Here is a 6,668-nt window from a genome sequence, read left to right on the forward strand (position 1 = left end):
TTGATGACCACAAGGATGATTGAAAGCCAGATGGTTCATGACCACGTCATGAAGATGATGGGGTACATAAATAAATTGGAGACTCTAGGATCCCAGCTGGACAAAGACACAAAGACTGATGCCATCCTAAACTCTCTTATCCCATCCTTTAATTAGTTTGACATGAACTATAACATGAACAAGCTAAAGGTTAGCCTTCAGGAACTTAACAATATGTTGCAGAGGGCTGAAGAACTAATAAAGAATGATAAGCTAGTAGACATGCTTGTTGAAGGTGGAAAATCTAGAAAGAGAAAGAGGAAGGGGAAATAGAGGCCTTGGAAGAAAGCAAGCAAGATGAAAAAGTAGAAGAAAGACAAGTCATTGGATGAATGTCACTTCTGCAAATAAACCAAACACCACAAGAGGAATTGTCCTCAATATCTGGTATTCAACAACAAATAGTATAATTTCGAATCTCTTGTAACACATTTAAGGGATTCAAGCAAAGTAGAATCCTGAATGAGACGTGTTAAGTTAGAATGTTCTCAGTCGTTGGATAGACTTAGGGAGTTTATCCTGGCAAGGCTAACACTAATGTGCTACTAAGAAGGTTGGGGCAGCCTACTTTAGCTGCCAGGGTTGGACCCGAAGCACATATAGTGTGTGTTTGTTTGGAATAGTAAACCCGAACCAATTTCTAGGTATGCCATGGACCTTCGATATTGGTGGGCAAAACTAGAAAATTACACATAACCCCTAGACTCGATTATGGTATTGCACTGGGTGTCGGATCGAGTTGTCTTTGATATGCCAATCAGTGAGATCCTTTGGGGGTCAAAATTTGGGTATGTTGGGGCAGTCCGAGAATTCACTCGAGTGGATGATAATAGAGACAAGATCAGCCCCTTTGTTGGACAAAGTTTTCGATTGGGACTGCACTCTCTCTGATGGAAACCAAAACTACCGGCAGTCGATTTCAACCGTGTTTGACATTTGTTTGCAAAATACATTTATATTATGTTTTAAGAAAAAAGTTTGCAAAAGATTTTATTGTTAGACAGTTATGCCCTTAGCTCCAATCAGATTGTTGTACTTACTGACATTTATTGTAAATGAATAAAGTGCATAATTGATTCATGTTATTATGGTGTGTTTTTGTGTAATACCCTTAAATTGGACGCTTATGAGACTTGTGTTAGTTTAAAATCTTCACAGCTGCTGGATAAACCTCCCCAGGTTTATCCTTCAAAGGCTGACTCTAATGTGCTACCAAAAAGGTCGGGGTGGCTTGTCTCAAATGCTAGGGTAAGACCTTAAGCACATGTATTGTAGGTTTGATTGAAACTCTGAACCAGACCATTTTCCAGTCATGCTCTGGACCTTGGAGATAGATGGAAAAAACTGGAAAGTTACACCTGACCCCTAGACTCAATTATGGTACTGCACTAGGTGTAGGATTGGGTTGTCTTTGGTATGCCAATCAGTGAGATCCTTAGAGGGGGTCAAAACCTGGGTATGTTGGGCAGTCTAAGAATTCACTTGAGTGGGTGATCATATTGAAAGAATCAACCCCTTTGTTAGACAAAGTGAATGATCTGGTAATGCACTCTCTTTGATGGAAACCTAAACTGCCGGTAGTTGATTTTAAACTTGTTGAGATTTGTTTTTGAAAAATATATTTATATAGATATATAGATATATATTATGGTTTCATAAAACTTTTGCAAAAGGTTTTAACTCCCTGGATCCATGTGAGTAAAAGAGTGCAACACTATACCTTGCAGCCGAGGGAGAGGTCCTCTCTTGTCGGGCAGTGTTTGATCATTATGGGTTGAGAGGTTAAGTTTAAGACTGTTCAGGGATTTTACCTGATGGGATAATCTTACATAAGTCCATAGTCTTTGGGCCTTCATAAGGTGGCTGGACCTAGGGACCATTTAGTGTAAATGTTAGGCCCATTAAGAGCCCATACTGATATGCTCAGGGTTTCATTGTCTTCAGTAGTGAATTTGGCTAGGCCTTGTAACAGAGCTAGGGTAAACCCATATGGCTTTGGTGGAGATTAATGCTAGGGTCCCACGCCATACAAAGAGAGCCAAACTAGCCAACATTTAAAAGGGAAAGTGAGCCACATGACTTAATGGGCCTAAAGCCCATTTTGAACTAGGCTTAAGTGATTTAATTAAATGGTGCGAATTAGGTTTATAATTTGATTAGGATCAGCAAGAGGATAAGATATGTCTTATCCGCATAAGAGTCTAGATCCAAATATTAGATTTGGATCAAGAAACTCTTTCCTAATTGGATTAGGAAGCTAATCCAAAGAAGGTTATAAATAAGGGGACGAAATCCTCATTTAACACATTCATCATTCTGCAGTTTCTTTCGGCCACCCTTACCCATTTCGATCTCCACACTTGAAATTGATCAAGATTAGATCTTGATATTTTTTTCTTGCTAGAAGAAACAATCTGAAGTCATTCTCACAACCCCTTGTGTGATTCTTGCTGAAGAATTAGGTTTCTTGATGAAAAACCTCCTTGCTAATCCTGCCTCAACATAAGATGTGTCATATTCAGTGGAGGCAAGTTTTGGTGACCTCTTTGGGTGTGATCACCTACGTTGAGAGTTCTTTACATTGATTTTGTATCAGGTATATCCCTCTCCATCTTTTGGTTTCAGATCTGATTCAGTTTGTTTCAAGAACGAACCTTGAAAAATGCAGTTTTTCTAAATTAGGGAATATGATTCCCGAATAAGAGAAAGAAATTTTTGAAAATTTGCCCAACCACCCACCCTACATGGTTCAGCCATCCATATGATGGATCTCCCATCCCTAGAATGGTATCAGAGCCATTGTTTAATTCTTGAACCAAATCAGTCCTAATTTCAACCTGCACAAATGGGTAGAATTGTTTCTACCCGATTTGCATGGATTGTTGTTTTTCTGACAATTTGGTTCTCAGTAATGGGGTGTATGATCTGAAAATTAATTTTTTATTATTCTAATTTAATCATGGAATGGTTCTGTGATTATTTCGTGGATGTGTGGGTTGTATGTGTGATGGAGATCGAAATCTTTAATGGCGCTAAGATTTGCGCACCCTGCATTTTTCTATTCTATCATTTTGGTCTTTAAATAATTTTTTTTTTATTTTTTAGACAAAATGTATCAGATTTGATCTGATGTAATTGATAGAAAATTAGGGTTTTCTATTTTTTACATTGGAAGAAGTGTTGATTCGAATGGAGGAGAGAAGACATTTCGTATATACAAGATCTACAATCTGCGATTTGCAGATTGTCCAAGAACATCACACTATAACCCTTTGATTTATTTTTCTTGCTGATCTTGATTGTCTTTTTTGGTTGTAATTAATTTTCAGATCATGTTCTTGAAATTGTATAATTTTTTGGAGACCAAACCCTAGGCCAAATTTGACCTAGGTTTTGTCCAATCTGGTTGGACCGAACCCATGGTTCAATGGAATTAGTTTTTTGACCCAAATTCGGTTATGGGCCAAGGATTTGATGGACTATCACAACATGCAATTCAGCCCACCCCTGTAAAACCATTCTTGGGGAATTAAAACTGCTTTAGCCCATTTTCAGCATAATTGCTATATGGGTCGAACTACCTTTTGCAATTCTGCCCATATACCTAGATAATGTTATTTGATAGTATTATGGGCTATAATGGGCTGATAATGTTTTAATTAATTAGGGTTTTATAGATGATTTAATTGATTGGATCAATTATTTGATTATTTCATGCATGTGATGTGTGATGTGTGATATGGTACGTACATAGGCCATAAGCACTTAGCCTATGTTAATTCGATAGTGGCTCTTTCGCACACCATGGCTGAATGCAGCACATCATTGCCATGGTGTCCTTAAGATCATTGGATGATCTCCCCTCTTGATGGGCCCCGCATTAGCTTCCTCCCCAAGAGGAACCGTGTGGAACCCTAGCCCGTTTAGTGGCTTAGTCAATGGGCCTGCTACATTCTCCACTAACGCTACCTTCTGAATCAGGACATCCCCTCTTCCAACAATCTTCTGCAGTACATGGTACTTCCTCTCAATGGGCTTCGCCTTCGAGTGGGCTCGTGGCTCCTTAGCCTGAGCGATAGCTCCATTGTTGTCACACAACAATAGGATGAGTGATGTGCTGGACAGAACTACTCCCAACTCGGGAATGTACTTTTTCATCCACATGACTTCCCTGGCAGCTTCACTTGTAGCTATGTATTTGGCTTCAGTTGTGGGGTCTACTATGGACCATTATTTGCTGCTTTCCTAGCAAACAACACACGACCCTATCATGAAAACATACCCAGATGTAGACTTTCTATCATCTGGATCCGACTAGAAATTAGCATCAGTATACCCCTGGATCTGTAGTGAGCAACCATCGAATACCAGACAAAACTATTTTGCCCTTTGAAGGTACTTAAGTATATTTTTTACAGCGGTCCAGTGCTCCTACCTTGGGTTGGCCTGGAATCTGTTTACCACACTCACTACCTAAGCAATGTCCGAACGAGTGCACAGCATGGCATACATGATGCTCCCTATGGCTGAGGCATAGGGAATGTCCTTCATGCCCTCAATCTCCTCAGAAGTCTTGGGAGACATCTTCTTTGAGAGAGTGACTCCGTGCTTAAAAGGACCATTTCCCTTCTTGGAGTTCTTCATGCTGTATCTCTTGACAATTTTGTCAATGTAAATAGATTGGGATAATCCTATTATCCGCTTCAATCTATCTCTATAGAGCCGAAGACCCAGTATATAGGAGGCTTCTTCAATGTCTTTCATGGAGAATTTCTATGAAAGCCATACCTTCATCGTAGTCAATATTCCTACATCATTCCCAATGAGTAGAATGTCGTCTACATACAGAACCAAGAACGTAACCTTATCCCCACTAGACTTCTTGTAAACACATGGCTCATTCAGATTCTGCTCAAAGTCAAACTTTTTGATAGTAGAGTCAAACCGGATGTTCTAACTCCTAGAAGCTTGCTTAAGTCCATGTATGGATCTATTTAACTTACATACCATGTGTTCCTAACCCGCAGCTAGGAAACCTTATGGTTGCTGCATGTAGACATCTTCAGTTAGATCTCCATTCAGGAACACAGTTTTGACATCCATTTTCCAAATCTTGTAATCATGGTATGCTACTATAGCTAGCAGGATCCAAATGGATTTAAGCATGGCCATGGGCGGAAATGTTTCCTCATAATCGATGCCCTCTTTTTGAGTATACCCTTTGGCCACCAAACGAGCTTTGTGGGTCTCAACCTTACCATGGGCCCTTCTTCCTCTTATAGATCCATTTGCAACCAATTGCTTTTAACCCGAGGGGCGGATCTACTAGAGTCCAAATTTCATTGGTCTCCATTGAGTCCATCTCCTCTCATGGTATCTACCCACTTTAGGGAATCTATGTCCAACATAGCGTCCGCATAAGTCACGGGATCCTCCTCACTAGTCATAGCTTCCACCAAGTAACCATCATGGTCATAGCCAAAACGGACTGGTGGACTGGACACCCAGGTAGATCTTCTAGGTTGGTCAATACCTGGAACCTGTGGGACACCTCCCACTGCTCCTGAGCTCTCCTCATCAAGAACTATTTCCTGACGATGGCTGTTCAGGATATAATCATTTTCCAAGAAATGTGCATTTTGAGTGTAGAACACCTTATGCTCACTTGGGTCATAGAATAGGTAACCCACAGAGCCCTTGGGGTAGCCTACAAATAGGAAACGGCTGGTCTTGGATTCTAATTTGTTCGCACTTGTTCTTTTAATGTGTACTAGACAACCCCAAATCTTCAAGTGTCTGACACTTGGTTTATTTCTGGTCCAAAGTTCATATGGAGTATTCGGAACCGGTTTAGTTAGAACCCGATTCAGCATGTATATCGCAGTCTCTAATGCGTAACCCCAAAAGGATGTGGGTAACTCTGAGTGCACGAGAAGTGACCGGACCATATCCAATAAGGTCATATTTCTCCTCTCTGAAACACCGTTAAGCTGTGGTGTAGCAGGAGGAGCTAATTGTGATACTATCCCAATTGCACTTAGGACCATATCCAATAAGGTCATATCCAATAAGGTCATATTTCTCCTGTCTAACAGCTCCCACTTGCACTTAGGTCCAATCAGGTATAAGCCGGAGTCCCATGCTTTCCACGTGTTTCTCAAACACTTTCTGTGATAGTGGCTTCGTCAATGGGTCTGCTACATTTTCCGCTGATGCTACCTTCTGAATCAGGACGTCCCCTCTACCAACAATCTCCCGTAGTACGTGGTACTTCCTCTCGATGTGCTTTGACTTCGAGTGGGCTCGTGGCTCCTTAGCCCGAGCAATGCTCCATTGTTGTCACACAACAATGGGATGGGTGATGTGCTGTATGAAATTACTCCTAACTCGTGAATGAACTTCTTCATCCACATGGCTTCTTTGGCAGCCTCACTTGCGGCAATGTACTCGGCCTCGGTCGTGGAGTCTTTAGTGGAAACCTATTTGCTGCTTTTCCAGCAAACAGCACACAATCCTATCGTGAAAACATATCCAGATGTAGACTTTCTATTATCTAGATCTGACTGGAAATCGGGATCCGTATACCCTTGGATCTGTAGTGAGCTACCATCAAATACTAGACAAAACTC

The sequence above is a fragment of the Nelumbo lutea genome, chromosome 1 (genome assembly GCF_056320005.1).
Source record: "Nelumbo lutea isolate HS-2025 chromosome 1, American lotus-T2T, whole genome shotgun sequence".
NCBI lineage: Eukaryota > Viridiplantae > Streptophyta > Magnoliopsida > Proteales > Nelumbonaceae > Nelumbo > Nelumbo lutea.